General features: G+C 39.5%; 1 long non-coding RNA gene across 1 annotated transcript; it reads right to left on the bottom strand.

Moving 5' to 3' along the window:
- Positions 1 to 7180: 7180 nt before the first annotated feature.
- LOC131574460 (uncharacterized) lies at positions 7181 to 10176 on the bottom strand. The gene is made up of 3 exons (XR_009276511.1): positions 10104 to 10176; positions 8680 to 8789; positions 7181 to 8163 (listed from the first exon to the last, which is right to left on the bottom strand). It is a non-coding gene; the product is annotated as an uncharacterized LOC131574460 (long non-coding RNA).
- Between the last annotated feature and the right edge of the window lie 7206 nt (positions 10177 to 17382).

Below are 17382 nucleotides of genomic sequence, written 5' to 3' on the forward strand. Positions count from 1 at the left end.
CAAAATTCAGCTTGCATTTAGCTGGCAGTTAAGTTTAACCAAAAAGTGAATTGTGCACCTTCTGCCTCCACAATGATTTGAGAATTAATTCAACAAACACCAAGCAAGAAAGGAGTAAGAGCTCATGGCAGGACATGGAAAGAGCTCATCTGAGGGAATTTCAATTATTTACATGCTTTCAAAAGGGCTAGGACTAAATAAAATTCACATTTAAACGCTTAGAGGACTGGCTTCCTATGCTCTGAGCTTTTTCTTGATGAAATTTAGGAAGGCTGGAAAAGGACACCAGAAGAGCTTGTCTTCAAGAGGCAGAAAAAGAAACCAGCAAGGGAATTCCAGAGCAGTCAGGTCACTGAATAATAATGAATGAATAAATAAACAGATTAATTAATTAATTAATAATTTAAAACATCCTAACAGTTGGCCAGGCTGACATACAGCAGTCAGTACTAGGTTTCTTGAGAACAAATCTTGTGCAACCAACCTTTGTATTTTTTTATACCAAAATAAACCAAAATTTATCCTTCTGTGGCAAGGTAACCAGCCTCATGTAATTCCTTCCCTCCTGTGTGTATGTTAGCAGGGGCACCACAGGGAACCTCTCTTCTTATTCTGCTTCACTGTCTTGCAATATTTCCCAGTCCTTTCAGAGAACAGGATCCAATCCAGTGCTTCAGCTTGGTTGTTTTAGAATGAAATGCTTCTCAAGGGTTGCTTGGCATGAGTGAACTCAGCCTGGTGCTTCAGCAGGTCACAGGGCCCCTTTGTCCTCTATGTTAGAGCTAAAATATTTTGCTTTTAAATTCTGTGAGCAGACAGCAGCTGGCAACTAGGTAATAGCTTTAAAGTTGATATAAAACAGCACTAGTTTGCAGAACTATTAAACAGAAATCCATCTATTCGTCCACTCTGCAAATATTTAGCTATGTTGGGTTTTTTTCTACACAGATGGTGCAATAGTGCAGCTGGGTTAAGCCAACCCAGAGCTCTGAAGGAGGCTGCCATCCCCTTCTTGTGCTCCTGTTCACAGGACTGCATTTGCACTCACGTGGTTGAACAGTAACTGAATCAGCTCAGTGATCTCACTTCAAAAAAACTCCCTTGGTTAGTTTGCAGGCAGATCAGAAAGCTGGCCTGGCTTCCCAGGTGCTCCTTGATGTCAACAGCAAGGCAAGAGTGGGCTGGAGGGACCTGCCTCCGTGTGGAGGTGATGAAAGGGGCACGGCTGCACCTTGCAGAGGATGCTGCAGCTCCCTGCTGATCTCACCTAAAGCACCCTCACAAACCCTGGTGTGGAGATGGAAATGAGCCATGGGAAGACAGGGGGAATCCTGAAACCAGCTTCTACTGGGGGAATTTTTTAAAAAAGCAAGGTGCAGGTAGTCCCACTGAAGTCAATGACACGGTGGGGCTGGACTGCTCTGGGCACGTGTGTGGATTTTTGTGAGTGCAGAGCTGAAGGTGAAGGCAGCTCTGCCTGCTCAGTACCCCAAGAGTCAGTTCCTTTATAAATTGATTTGAATGCACAAAAGTTAAGCCAGGAATTAAAAGGCAGGTTGAGGACCACACTTGGGCCTTCAGCAGAGTGGTTTTAGTGCTCATAATAGCTGAACAAATGAGAACACAGGTTAATAAAAACCTCGTGGCTTCCTTGTAGAGATGAGAACTCTTCTTTAGAGGCAGAGAATTGAGGCACATCATCATTTGCTGGAGATCACAAAAGCTCCTTGCTGTAGACAAAAACAGAACAAGCTCTGTATTTGATGTGATCTAGTGAGAAAATTACTGGCTTGGGGCTTTAGGCAGGCTTTGCAGATTGCTTTTAACAGCTCTTATTTAATGGAATTACATACTAAAAGCCATATCAGGGCAACCACTCCTCTCCCAGACACCAAACTTTAAAGCCTGTGCAAAATAATAGCACTGCTTAGTGATCCAGCTTTGAGACTCTTTTTTTCCCAGAGACAAATACTGTGGTTTTTCTCTGCTGCTTTCCTAGAAACTGCTGAACTATCTTTGCTAACATTCTTCCTCTGCATGGATAATAAGAAAGCCCTGCATTCACGAGCCTAATTGAGAAATATTAAATGACCCAAATTTTACATGCACCTTGTTATCAGTTCTGTTAATGATGGAGAGCCTGCACAATGTGAAAAAATAGTAATTACAAAAAAAAAAATCATATTTTTATTAGCAGCAAATGACTAACACAGTTGTTTGTATGCTATTCCAGAGAAGAATGCCTAGTTTTAAATTTTAATTCTTAAACCTCTGAGAACAGATAATGAGTTCTGCATGATTTTCTCCAGCTCAGTGTTGCTTTGCTTCTTGGTAGCCACGCTCGTTTTTCGGGAACATTTTTTGGGTGATTTCTTGGGTACATTTTTCGGGTACTTTTTTTGGGTACATTTTTTGGGTACACACTTTTAGGGTACATTTTTCAGGTACTTTTTTTTGGGTACACATTTCTGAGGTACATTTTTTGGGTACATTTTTCAGATACATTTCTCAGGTACATTTTTCAGGTACACATTTTTTGGGTACATTTTTAGGTACACATTTTTTAGGCACACATTTTTCAGGTACACCTTTTTTTCGGGTACATATTTTTTGAGTATATTTTTCAGGTACATTTTTGGGGCACATTTCTCAGGTACATTTTTCAGGTACACATTTCTCAGGTACATTTTTCAGGTACATTTCTCAGGTACACTTTTCAGGTACATTTTTGGGGCACATTTCTCAGGTACATTTCTCTGGTACACATTTCTCAGGTACATTTTTCAGGTACACATTTTTGGGGCACATTTCTCAGGTACATTTTTCAGGTACACATTTCTCAGGTACACTTTTCAGGTACATTTTTGGGGCACATTTCCCAGGTCCGTTTTGGGGCACGCTGTTTTTTCCCTGCTGCAGGCTGCGCTGCAGGGCATCACCTCTGCGGGCAGGGCCAGCAGGGGCTCTTTGGCATCAGGACGAGCTGCAGCTGCCCGCACAGAGCCCAGGGCTGAGCTGCAGGACAGAAATGCTGTGCCAGAGCCCCGGGCAGACACCGCGGAGCTTTTCCATCCCTTATCTGATGCTCCGGCTCCACCAGAGCCTGCCCCGCTGACTCACGGCCGCCTCATCCCCGCGGCGCACACGGAGCGGGGATGATCCAGGATGATTCAGGCTGGATCCCACAAATCCCAGCAAACGACGCCTTGTTGGTGTCGGAGCCGCCTTTTCCTGGGATGGGGAGAGGTGCTGGACAAGGAGATTTGCCAGGCACAAACCCCGTGTGCGTTCGGGGTCCGCAGGTACCCACTGCCCTCCTCCATGGGACAGCGCTGCTGCGGGGAATCCACCCCAAAACCATCCCCAAAACTAAACCCAACCAAAACTCTGCTTCTCAAACCCAAATAGATCCCCACACTGCCGTTTCAGTCAAAAAAAAAAAAAAAAAATTAAAATTAGGTATCAAAATCAGGGAGGGAAAAAAAAGCTTTTTGCCAAAACGCTTTCAAATGGGTATTTTATTTTGTGCATTCACATCAGCATCTTGGGGTGCTAATAATCTTGGCAAAAGATTATTAAAATATTAGCAAAAGATTATTAACATTTGAATATAAGATAATTAAAAATATTAACCAAAAACTTGAAAAAAACACCCTGAAATTCGTCATTGCTTTGTCAAAAGCCACGTATTTTCACCAAAATGCTTTCAAATGGATATTTTATTTTGTGCATTCACATCAGCATCTTGGGGTGCTAATAATCTTGGCAAAAGATTATTAAAATACTAACAAAAGATTATTAACATTTGAATATAAGATAATTAAAAATATTAACCAGAAACTTAGAAAAACGCTGAAAAACCTCTGAAATTCTTCATTGTTTTGTCAAAAAACATGTCTTTTCACCAAAATGTTTTCAAATGGGTATTTTATTTTGTGCATTCACATCAGCATCTTGGGGTGCTAATAATCTTGACAAAAAATTATTAAAATATTAACAAAAGATTATTAAAATATTAACAGAAGATTTTTAACATTTTATCATTAAAAATATTAACCAAAAATTTGGAAAAATGCTGAAAAATCCCTGAAAAAGTAGTTGTTGCTAACTACTGTTGTCTACTAGAAACGTGTGTCAGTGGAGCCTCCATATACAAACTAACACAAAGGTGGAAATTCTAAAATAGATTACTGACAAAAAAAAAAGATAAAATAAAGCAACTCTTATCTTTGCAAACCCCTTGAATGCAAGCTCTGTAAATAACAATGAAATAAGCCAGGTAACTAAGCAATAATAGAATAAACAAGAGCCATTATTTAAAAAAAATTCAAAAACTGCTCTCCATTAGTAAGTTATTGTTATTATTCAGTCTGACTCCACAGTTGATTTTGCCTTACAAAATCATAATGTGTTTAATGTATTTAATAGGCTCACAGCACGAGGTGGGAATTTTGGAGTTGCAGGTTGTATTCTTGCTCTTATTCAGCTCCACAGCACAAGCACGAATCAAACAGCGCCGTGTTTGAATCTGCTGAGTGAAGTGGAAAGAATCCTGAGTGGGCTTGGTGTAAATGAGCCCTGGTACCTTGCACCGAGGGCAGCAAGCTCCCCATCAGGCTTGGGGATTAAATGTGGGATTTGGGATTAGAGACTGCAGGTAAACTGCTGGAAAAGCCTGGAAGAGGCTGCTGTGTAGGAGACCCTTTCTGGGGACGGTCTGAGACACGGCAGAGACCTCTATAATCGAGTTAGGTGTTAGAGGTTTATTCCAGGGCATGGGATAGAGAGAGAGAGAGAGCTCTGCTATGAGCCAGCAGATAGAGCTCAAAGCAGGCTCAGAGGGAACAATACAAAGAGGGTAAAATATGAATACATGAGCTCAAGACTTAAGATTGCTAAGAAAGAGAGTAACAGAACAGAAGTGAGAGAGCTGGGGAAAAAAAGAGCAGTAAGAGTGTAGAAAGAGTGAGGCAAGAGGGCTAAGAGAGCATAGCAAGGGAGTAGCAAGAGAGAGACCAAGAGAGACTAAGAGAACCAAGAGATAGAACTCTCTTTTTCAATTACTTATATAACCTATACATTGGAATATTCTATTCCTTTACTAATCAATCTTTCTAAGTATACTAATACAGTAACATTTGTGTGCAACCTATAGAAATCGCTGCTTTTGCATATTTTTAGTTATATCAGGGGTACTTTGGACTTTTCTTTATAAGGCTGGGGAGAGGGGTCTCAGCTGAGTTTTATTGGGGGACAGAATGTGTTCTGGCATGCCAGACTGGTTTCTTTGAATTATTCAAACCGTGCTATCATTTGTATTTCTTCCTTAGCCTTTCTGGCTACAGAATCATATTTATAATTTCTTTCTAATTCTGCCTTCCCAACACTGCTGCGTGTTCTGGCTGACAAATCCTTTCCATTCTAAAGGACTCTTTCTTTGGGAAGGGTTAACACCTCTCTGCTTGTTGCAGGCCTTTGATATTCAGCAAGGGAAATCCCAGAGGCTATAGTGGTACCGAGCCATGGCCCAGAGAAACGTGACTCACTTCTACCTGCAGAATTACAGAATTAAAAATGCTGCCTCCCTGATTCACACAGATTAAAATCAGGCTGACACCCACACGTGTCTGGCCTTTCCCCTCTGCACAGATGGCTCAAGTGCTCCTGAAAAATCACTTTACAGCCCAGGGTTTTGAGTGAGATTAAAACCTGAGCACGGAGATCTCAGCTGCCTGCAAAGCTTTTCAGGCAGGAATTTATGGGAGGAGATTTTTACACCTGCCTCTTTTATTGCCACTGTATTTGTGACAGGGCTTATAAATTCCTTTGCAATATTTCCATTGTAACAAGAAAGTCTCTCTAATAACTCCTGAAATATTTTTGAAGTCACTAACCAAGCTAAGAAACCTGCCAAAATTTTTACATTCCTTAATACATCTCACAAGCTGTTAGGCAATTTCTAATAAATAACATAGTGGGCTAATAAAAAATGGGATGTTTTACCTACAAACTCAAACTCTTTGTGTCATGCACTGGCTCAACATTTTCCCCACTGCCTGTATGTTTTTAATAAATAAATGAACACATATATCTGCTATATGAATATACAGAACTTCAAAGTTTCTTCTCACAAAAGCTATAAATGAACTTATTGGAAGTGGATCTTCAACATATTCTCTAAGCACATCAGAATAATTTAAGTAAACTGGGAAAAGGCAGTGTTTTATATGAGATTTGTCAAGGATAAAAGTGAAAACTTTAAGACTTGCTTTGTTTAAGAAAGCAAACCTCTTCCAAAGAGTAAAAAATCCTCATCTTTTTTATAGTAAAAATCCAATAAAAGACTGGTTTTTTAGAAATCTATCTAAATCCCCAAGCCCAGTTCCATTCCATCACTGCTAAAATTATTTTGACTTGGTCAAGCCTTATTTGTCACCATCTAGAGATCCTGACCCAAACCCTGGCTGCATCCAAACTCCTGTGACTTTCATTGTCATCTTTATGTCCAAGGGGAAAAAACCAATTGAAAATAATGAAAACACAAACTACAAACATAGTATTTGCAGCAGAAAATAAGAATAACATTAATTAGATTAATTAGATTGCCAAAACTGATATTGTCAGCAATTAAAAGATGAATTAGGTTGTTGTTTACTATGTGGCACTCAAACAAAAGACACTTTCTGTGATGGAACACCTGCAGGAGGGCTCCAATAAGTAGTTTTTATCAAATATGCAGCATGTAAGAGAAATTAGGAGATAGATATTCATATTAATATTTTATTTGTTGGATTTTCTCATCCCAAAATGGAAGGAACAACTTATTTGTACTGCAGAAGCCATTCATATATTTCTGTACTCTCTTCTGTGGATACAACTTGCAGGGCTAAAAAAATTTCTTCTAACAGCATCAGTGACAAGATTTTCACAGTTGTAAACGTTATAAAAGCAAAAAATACTTTTTATTTCCTTGGTTTAACCATCTTAAGTTTTACTACCAGGATGGAAAACCTAATGAAACATAGTAAATTGTTTAACACTCAGAATGTCTAAAATAGAACCAAACTTCAGCAAACTTTAATTATCTGGATCTGTAAATCAGAATGTTTTAGAAAAAATACTTTATGGTCTGAGCAAGAATCAGCTGGTGACATACCTGGAATGAGAATGGCTGCTGAGTTTATGAGCTTTATGAAGATGTTGGGTCAGTGAATAACTCCAGGAGAAATTTTTTGACAGATATAGAATTTATATTTCAGAATTACTCTTGGAAAGGGAGACAGGGTCATGGAAGGCTTGCACATATACACGACAAAAATTAATCCCCTGTTGAAAAGGGGAAAATCACACTAAATAGGTGAAATTTTGAAGTAGCTTCCTAAAATATTTCCAGTTTGTGGTTGTTAGAACTTGTCTGATCAAAGGAAGTGAAGGTGGAAATTCTCTGCACTGGCCATTGCTACTGCAGATCTCCAAGAGCAGGATGACAGATCCCACTGAAATATATTCATTTTACAGGAGTGATCACAGCTCAGGAAGCTGAAGAAACAGGCAGCAAGCATGCATAAATTATAGCAGCCCAAACTGAATTTTAATGTGTGACCAGACTCACATGATTAAAAGTTCCCCTATTTTCTGGTAACATATTAGTTCTAATTATGGAGTAACAATCCAGAAAAGTGATGTTGGATTTTATTCCCTGAAATACTTTGCTGTTGAGATCAGAATTGCCATGTGGGAATTTTTTTTCCCTTAAAAAAAAAAAAAAAAAATTAAAAAAAGGGAGGTGGGAGGAGGTTGGCCAGAGTTCAAGACTCTGAGAATGCAACTGCAGGTACCTGCAGTAAGCACTCAAAAGGAGAAATCAGGTATTTCATAACACTTGCAAGAGTCCTAGAAATGTGTGCAAATAAATGCTGGATTTGATGAAAAAAATAAAACATTTCATTAATTCACACGAAACCAAATGCACATAAATTTGAAACTTTGGATTCATTTAGAGAAATATATATTTATCCTGCTGTTTATTACCCTGTCTTGCAGTGCTGTCTCAAAGTTGGTGAAGTCCATGAAATGAAACCACATCCTCCAACATCACAGCTGTAGGCACCTGAATCACTCTGTGTTTCAACATGTTTATGTAGATCAGAGGAGCTCTCAAAACTGAAAACAAGGTAAAACAAATAACAGATATAATAAGACAGAGGAAAAGCCTTGTGGTTCATGTTTAGGACTGGGAGGTAGAAATTTTTGGCTCTGACGATGACAAGTGAAAGCGGAATTTGTGTAAATTGCTTCTCTGCCTCAGTTTTTCCACCTGTGGAAAGGGGATGGTACAGACATCTCTTTGATGTGCTCTTAATTTCTTTTTCCATTCCTTCTTTCTTCCCACACATCCACACCATGCCCAAATCCAGGTTATTTTTCCACAACTACCGCCCTTTCTTTATGTTCACATAGAGAAAATTCTTGTCCATTACCAATCATCTGCTTTGGTTTAGAAATTCCGGTTATTTCCTTCTATCCACACGCAATGTGAACTCAAAAGTAATTAACTATTGATGCATTTTACCCCATTTCCAGCACCCAAAGCCTAGGCCTCTCATCTTCTCAGGAAAAATTAATTTGACAGCGCTTATATGTGCAACTTGCTTTGCCAGGAGCCTCAGATTTTCTTACCTGCTGTCACAGAGGTGACAATGGAATTATGGTGTCAAAACTGGATGTGTGCTCTCAGTGAGGAGGCACCTGTGCTCACCACCCACCAAGGCTACAGGTAACACAGTTAACTAGAAAAGATAATAGAGACAGAAACATTCTCTCTGTTAGCACAGCTTCACCAGGAATTTGTCTTCTACATGACCAAAAAGAAAAGAAAATGTCAGTTTAGAATTAGCATATCATAATGCACTTGGGAATAAAATATACAGAGAAAGAATGAGATCAAAACAAAATGCAGTGGAATAATGGTTGATTTACAGCATTTCAGGTTACTTCCAAAAAATAGACGTTAAGATCATGTTTCACCCTCTAGGCCCTGACAAAAAGGATGATTAATTTTTCACCTTTGGCACTTTTGGAGGGTTTTTGAAAGGTGGATGTTGTCTGGAGGCCTTCTGAGGGACAAGCAGTGTCAAATCTGCTTTAAGTGTTTGAGGTGTTGCCACTGTCACCAGGGCAGCAGGAGGAGCATCCTCCGCCAGGAAATGCAGTGGGATTTCTTTCCTGGAGGCACAGCCGTGCTCAGGGCTTGCTCAGATATGGGATTCTGTGACTCTGGATTTGGAACAGCCTCTGGCAGATGGGCAGGCAGGGCTGGAGGGACTTACCCTGAACAAACAACGCTGCTTTGTGCGCATGAATCAGCGGCGTGGTGAGCGCCGTAGGGAGAGTCCTGTGAAGAATGCTTGACTTTGGACAAAGGCTGGGTTTTATAGGAATTTGAAACTTTGCACTGTTTAATAACCAGCCCACTGCTTTACAGATGTCCAGAGAAAAAACAGTCATGTTGCCCCAAAAATGAAAGTGAATGTAATGCATTGCAATATTCCGGAATCACTCCCTGCACAGGGATTTTTCCTCATAGTTTGCCTCAGACCAGGAATTTTGTTTTGCTTTTCTCCCTAACATAAATAGCTTTGTGTGAAAAACCTGTCTGGAATAACTTAATCTGCAAAACTGTGTCAGTGAATTGAACAGGCTCTTGGAATGGGAGTATCCAAGTTTACTTAGTTGTCTGCCATGTAAATATGTTCACATAGGGAGGAATATCTGAATATTCTTTCAGAATATCTGCAACATTTGCATTCACATCACAGCTTATTTCAGAGTAATTCCTTATAGGTAAGCAAGCTCTTTAAAAGAGAATTTCAATATTTATCAGCAGGGTGTTATGCAATACACTGGGGTAGGAATATGGGAATGTCATATCTGCACTGGCGCTCTGCACCAACATGCAGACGTGTGTGCTGCCAGAATTGCTAAAGAAAGCTGAATCATGACCCAGGGACGTAACTGGCTTCAATATCTGAATGGATTTAGGCTGTGCCTGAGCAGCTGGGACCCTGGGATGCCTCCCAGCTCCCTCAGCCAAGTTCACTTACTGGGGTATGACACAGGTTCACATCAGCCTTGCTCCTTTCCAGCCACCTTTAGATTTTCCCTGCCTGAGCAAGCAGAACACAGGCAGAATTATCAGGGATAAGGACAGCCAGGCACATTGCACAATTCACAAAGTTTTAATCACAGCCAGAGTACCCAGAAACAAATAGTTCAGTTAGCCATGTGCTTTATTTCATATATCAGATCTACGTTAATGTGTTACGCTTTAACTAAAAAAAACAAACCAAAACAAATCCAAACCAAACAGCACATTTAACCAGCTTCATTAGTTAATAAAACAAAAATAAAAATCTCAATCTGGATTTATTCCCAATCTCTTCCCAAAAGCACCTTGAGTCTAATCTAATGAAAGGCAGAGTGCCTAAGCATCAATGTGTGGAGTCACAGCCAGTGAAAAATCGTGTTTCCTGTAGAATGCAACTGGAAAACAGAATTTACCCGGGGTGAGCAAGTCTGCACAGAGCTGTTTGTGTGTTTATACAACCTGAGTGTTCCCAGCTCTGGCTGCATGGCTGGAATATTCCCCTTCCCACCCTGCTCCCTGCATTTCCTGGGTGTCCCACAGCAATATCCAGGTTTCCTCCTCCTCCTCGCATGCAGCAGGATTCTTTCCCAGCAAGTCAGCGCTGACCTGTGGGAATCTCTGGGGAGCCGAGGGAGGTTGTGGTTAGGTCAGGGAAGGACTGGGCTGGGTGATGTGCTGCAAGGTGAGCTGGAACACGCCTTGGGCTTTCACCCAGCCCTGGCTGTGAAAGCAAATAAACAGAGGTGCGAGAGGAGAATAAACATCTGCACCGGAGCTGCTGCTAAAGAGAAAAGCCCCTTGAACCTTTTTGGTTTGAAGGCACAAAGAACGGAATTTTCATGCCTGAGAGGCACAGACAGTCCTTACTTTTCCAGCATTTATAACACAGTTGACCTAGGTTCATAAATCAATTTTCTTAGCTGATATAACAAATCTTGTAGCTCTGTGGTTTATCTGACCTGTAGTTTATCTAACCTTGAGAAAAGGATGTTTTATTTTAAGAAGCTCTAACCATGTTACCTCAGGTGATCTCGTAGCAGCCTTTCATTGGCAGAATGTTTCTGTCAAACAAATATTTTTTCTGAATTTAAACCAGAACTCTTTAGTGGCAATACAAATAAATTTGAAAGTTTTATTAATTAATAACTTATTATTAATTTAGCTGCCAGTTTTGCTAATATAGCATTGAGACAGTTTCAGTATTCTTTTCCACTACAAATTTAGTTTAAGCTAAATGAAGAGGATTGTTTATCAGTAAGTAAATATCCTAAACAGAATAATAACCTGGTCAAAAAACCAACAGCTTCAAATTTGAGATCTTCTGTCAATGCACACACTTCCCATCACCAAAACATCCACAAATCCTAAATATATTCCAAGCACTTAAAACCAGAACAAAAACACCACCTGTCCCTCCCTTTTTAGCTTGCAGGAGAGCACAGCACTTTTAATACACAGTTGGTTGAGGTAGGGAGTGTTCTGGTGAAGAAAATACCAAACACACAAAGGAAAGAGAATTTCTGTGAATTTTCTGTGAATTTCATGAACACAACAATTTTCCTGGAGCAAACTCTGCTCTCATGCAATTGACTTCTATGCAAGTAGAAATATTTATTGTTTCACATGCACATTAAATTATAATCTTAAAAATATAAACAGAAATGAGAGCATAACCCCTTGCTGTTTCCTGGAACTTGATTCTGTGCATGATAAAAATACCTGGTGTTGTTGACCATCCCTCCACAAGTAGGACAAGCTTCAACCTTTTGTTTTGTGGGGGTTCTTTTAGTGCTTCCACCCCCACCTACAGCTAACCCTACACCTTCCTTTAAATACACCCAAACATCCTAAACAAACCAACCAACCAAAAAAAGCTGCACATGAGGACTGTGCTTTCTAATGCAGAAGCAGAAGAAGCCATCACATACTTGTGTCTGACTGTTATATTTTTAGAAATACACAAACTGCTTATTTAAAAAATAGAAATCCTGTTAGCAGTGTTGCAAACACCACAGGACATTTAACCCTGCAAATGTCCGAGGCACAGGGTTGTGTCCAGACTGTTCTGGAATGTCTCCATAGATATCTCCATAGTCTCTGCAGCACCAGGATGATGGGGCAGTGAATAAATGTCAGCTGTACATCTCTAGAACTCCATTTACAGCCCGTTTTTAAAACAATCTTCACACTTTCTATTCTTTATATTTAAATTCACATAGTGGTTAACCACAAGCAATCAGCAAGCCACCAAACAATCTTTGCATTTAAAAAGCTCTGTCCTCAGATCTCTTGAGCTCAGGAACTCTGATACTGTGGACACAATGCAAGTTTTAACAGCAGAAATAGTTTTAACAGGCTGCTGACCTGTGACAAGGGGACAATCCCAAGTGGGTTTATGTTTAGCTGTAAAGAGAGCTAAAAATCTACTTTCAGGAGAAAACTTCAGACATATGTAAAGGAAGATCCTATCATCTCATGCAAGGAGCAGCAACAAATGTCATTTACCTAACAAAGGTGACAGCTATGCAGAAATCTCCCTTTTAGGAAGGTGAAATCATAGCCTGCACCCAACCAAAGAGGACTAAATGCAAATTCAAGAACAGGAGGCAGGGAAAGGATATATTCTTGATGATAAGAATAATCAAGTGAATCAAATTAAATGACACTTTGGATATCTTTAGGTCTCAGAAATGAATACATAAAATTCATTTACCCAAAAGGACTTGCTCAGCTCATGTAACTGAGTAGGTGCACAGTGGGTCCATTTCTGCTCTTCATCAGGATGTTCTCTCAAGAAGAGCAAGAATATAAAACCTTGATCACAGCCCACATCCACTCCAGTGCATGGAATACAGGCAATTTCCTGGCACAGAGCTACAAATTCATGTGCTTAGTAAAGGGTCAGAACCCTAAAATCTTTATTAAAAGACAGGAAATTCTGAAACCTCACCTTGCCTTCAGCAGATCTTGCACCCCTCTTCTCATCTCTTTTACACAGACATGGAGAACAAATGGTTTCACTGTTCCTAAACATCTTTGAAGACTCACCATATTCCTTTTCTTCCACATCTGACTTTTTTCCATTCCCATATTTAGGCTATACAGCCAGAGGAATTCTTTCACCTGGCCTGATGGGCTTTATTTTCCAAAGTTATGGTCCCAGTGATGTGTGATTTTTGTTCCTCTTAAGGACTAGAAGTTTTACACTCTCAGGTCACTGGAGTGAGTTGAGTTCTCCAGACAAAAAATAATGCATCAGCTAATCTCCAGGGGGAAAATGAATACATTTGTGTTGCCTTGCATCCACTGATGGAACTTTGTCATTAAGAGCTACCCCAAAAAGCAACTTCAGCCCATAAATTGAAGAGACACATATCTTGGGGCTTTACCAAGAGGATTCCCATCACACATGAGCTCTGTTGACCCATTTTTTTGACCTAACAAAGCCAAACTGATTGGTTTGAAGTGGGCACAGAATGATCTGTTCCAGGAGCAGAGTCGCACAGGTTGCCCAATTTCCCTTCAGCTTTTCATCTGCAGAGGCTCTGCTCCCACCCTGCCCAGCTCTGCAGAAGAATGGCATGCACAGCAAATAAAACCCAATAGTTTGGCCCTTACTCAAACAGCCCAGGCATCTGCCATGAAAGGCTGTCAATGGAATGTGGCTCCAATACAGCCACGGGCAGGACATCGCCTTTGAAGCCACGACAATAATTTTAACACAAGAGGTAGCTTGCAATATAGAGAATGCATTAAAAATGCTCTTTCTTACCACAGAGGTGAGCAAAAGTGGGGCAGCAGTAGGTGTGTGTCCCTTGATTTGAAAGGATCAGCTGGACAGGAGGAGGAATAAGCTCACCATGAAATATTCTTATGAGGGAGACAACTCTGATCCTGGCTGGTAGAAATAAGTCAAAAATCTGCTTGAATGGTTTATGCACTGTCACCCACAAGCAGAATCATGAGGAAACCCAACTCTGTTCAACTCCCAGTTACCCCAAGTTGAGAAGTGCCCATGGATGAGAGGAACTATCCTGCTTAAATCATGGTGCTCATAAAATAAAAGTGTCTTTGCAACTATTTTAGATAGGTGAAAAAATACCCAAAGATCTCTCACAAATTCCTATGCACATAGAGCACTAAGTGAATTTTAGAAGAAACTTTTATATGTGAAATACTTTTTGAGATAGTGTGTTTTCATTTTTTTTTATAAACTACCTTTCCACTTGACAACAAACAACCTTTATTTTTAATTTGTAACAGTTTCTTCCTCCTTATCAGAGGCATGAAAAGCAACATGTTCATAAAACCACACAGGGTTACTGAAGGTAACATAAACCAAAGAAAGATGGAGAGGACAAGATGGTTTTGACAGAAAATCAACTGACAAGAACACAGAACTAAGTGTTTTTAAAAACTGAACAGGCACCAGTAAATATTGCAGTAACATTTAATTAACTCACCCCAACAGAGACAATTACATCAACTACAAAAATGCAGAAAATTTTGCAGTATCCACAACACAAACCAGGTCCTGAATTCTCACCTTCCGTCTCGTGGTTGAAAAGTCTGTCCAGACTAATTGAGTGAATGCTCCTCATTCTTTTGAGCAGGAATGTGTCTGTTCATGTATTTCTGTTGCTTTATTTCTCTGTATATTTTTACTTTGTCCCCTCCCTTCATTCCTCCCTGCTCTTTCTCAAGGTTTATGAGGGCAGTGCAGGGAATTCCAACAGAAATGGGAAGTGCACGGTGATTAAATTGAATTAGGTGTCAGGATGCAGCACCTCACGAGTCTTATGTGACAAGGGGGGGACTAAACCTTAATTATCCTCTGCCTCAGTCCACAAAACCCCACACCTGAGAGTGAGAGTGGGCTGCATATTGCATTTTCTGTGGTGTGAAGAGGTGCACACTGCCAGCAGTCCAAATTCAAAGTGCTCCCCTCAGTTCCCAACCATCTGAGCCTCAGTTTCTGCTGTGCTGGCACAGCTTTGTAAGGACACAGGTTGAATTTGGGGCAAGGAACTGCTTTCAACCAAATCAAACACCAGGGAACTGGGCAAAACTCCTTAGGGTGATAACAGCTGATTAAAATGGAAATATCATTCAGGTTGTTTAAAGAAAAATACATACCTTTAAAAACCCTCTTTTAGGTTTTAGAATTACCTGGTTTTAGTCATTCTAATCTTAGCAGAGTGGATTAAACCAAGCTGCTGAGCATTCTGTGTGCAGAATTCCCACAAGGAGTTAATGCAGGCAAAGTGCTGCATTTTAAATTCACACTCCAGTGTATTTCACAACAGCTCCCTGAGGCAAACTTATTCCCTTATTAGCTTCCCTTATTTCCTTGGAAGGGCTTGAAACAGGATCTGAGAAATCCAAGGTCCTGTGTCTATGGAAACATAGAGGCACATAAAAGTGAGTCAACTAAAATATTGAGCTAGACAGAAGGAAAACCACTTCACTCTTAGTCAGAGCAACCATACGGGGCTTAAACTCATTTTAATTCATTGGCCCCAAAACTTTGAGTGTTTCAACGGAACTTTCTTAAATATTCTTTGTGTGTAAACAGGAGAGGAGCGAAGTTTTTGGGGCTGTTGCCTGAGTCAGAAGATTTACCTGTGGGGAAACTGAACCTGCCACAGCTGAACCCCCACCAGGTGTCAGGGGAAGCTGCACGGGTGATTTTTCAAAGGGAATTATATTCATTACTCTGGGAACATATTTGCAGGCGGGTGGGAAAGGTAAGCAGCTTTCCCTGCCCTCAAAGTTCTCCTCTTTCACAGCGTGCCCTACCCCACCTCCTGGGGCTGGTGGAGCCTGCCTACTAAGTTGGGAAGCATTCTTCTAATTAATAAAATTCACTACATAGTTGGAACTTGAAGAAACATGTATAAAAAAGGGTTTTGCAGAGTGCTTGTGGACTCGAGGATTCCATCAGCCCAGACTGCCCACTTAAAAAATACAAAAATGTGGAATGTTAAATCAATTAGCTGGGGTTTAAGCATGTTTTTCAAGCAAAGACTGTGCTTAGTGACAGAGGCAGCAAAGCAAAATTCTGAGGGTTTTGAACTTTTTCTGAACCTTCTTCATTTTTAAAATAAATAGACCAACCTGTGTGAGTAAAGACTGATTGGTGTGCAATAAATGATTCCTGTAAGATATCAAACATAACGACAATAAAGTTTGTTTGTAACAATTGTTTATAACCAAACTATGCAGACAATCCAAAAGTTATCACAAATAATGATCTGTATTATTTGCTTAGGCTTACAGCTTTAAAAAGATGACAGTGGGGTACTCCATATGTAATCCACTTCTAAATAAAAGTTTTTATGTAGAGGTTCTCACAGATTGATTTAACAACAGAACTACCTCTCTCTTTAAATAGAATTTGTATGTAATTCCTTATTTCATTTAAGGAAAAATTAATGAAAAGACAGCATTATGTGAATATAGATACTCTAAATTTAGGGTCAAAAGGATATTTTTAGACAACCTATCTGAAATGTTAAGAGGAAAACAGGAAATTATAGACTAAATAAGGCAAAGTTTAGTAAAGCAAAGCATGGCACCATCAGAAAACAGAAGTGACTTTGCTCCATCACTGCAGTATATTTATTCCAATAAATACTGATAATAAATACTCCAGTATCACACTGATTCTAATTCTAATATGACACACATGAGAAATAAAATATCTTTGTAAAGCACCACCCTTTGGTCTGACATTACCTTGTTTGGAAATATTTTCATCCTCATTAGTGCTTGTTCTTAACCTCAAAAAGATAGTTTGTGTCATTAATATTATCACAAACTTTGATATAGAAAACTCATAGATAATAGAGAATGGGATTTAAGGATTATAAGAAATGAATCTTTCAAAGGCATAGAGAGACATAAGGAAAAAATTATCAAAGGCTTGTGAAAAATGATTTTTTTATATGGATTAATAGTTCATTATTTCAAAATCAGCACCAGATTTGTCCATATGAAGTTTGCAAAATTGTTTAGAGTCACAGTTTTTCAGTAATTCAATTCACTTGTTTCTTTGTCATTATTTTTTCAGTTATATCACTTAAATGAAAGAGCAAAGCTCATAAAACATGAAAAAAAATATTGTAGATGCAAGAAAAAAAAAATCATATAGGCATCAGTATTTATGTTAGCATTGTTAATAAAAATACAGCAACTGCTCTTGCCTTGGTACAGAAATGGCACAGAACAGATAA

The sequence above is a fragment of the Poecile atricapillus genome, chromosome 1 (genome assembly GCF_030490865.1).
Source record: "Poecile atricapillus isolate bPoeAtr1 chromosome 1, bPoeAtr1.hap1, whole genome shotgun sequence".
In the NCBI taxonomy this organism is placed as follows: domain Eukaryota; kingdom Metazoa; phylum Chordata; class Aves; order Passeriformes; family Paridae; genus Poecile; species Poecile atricapillus.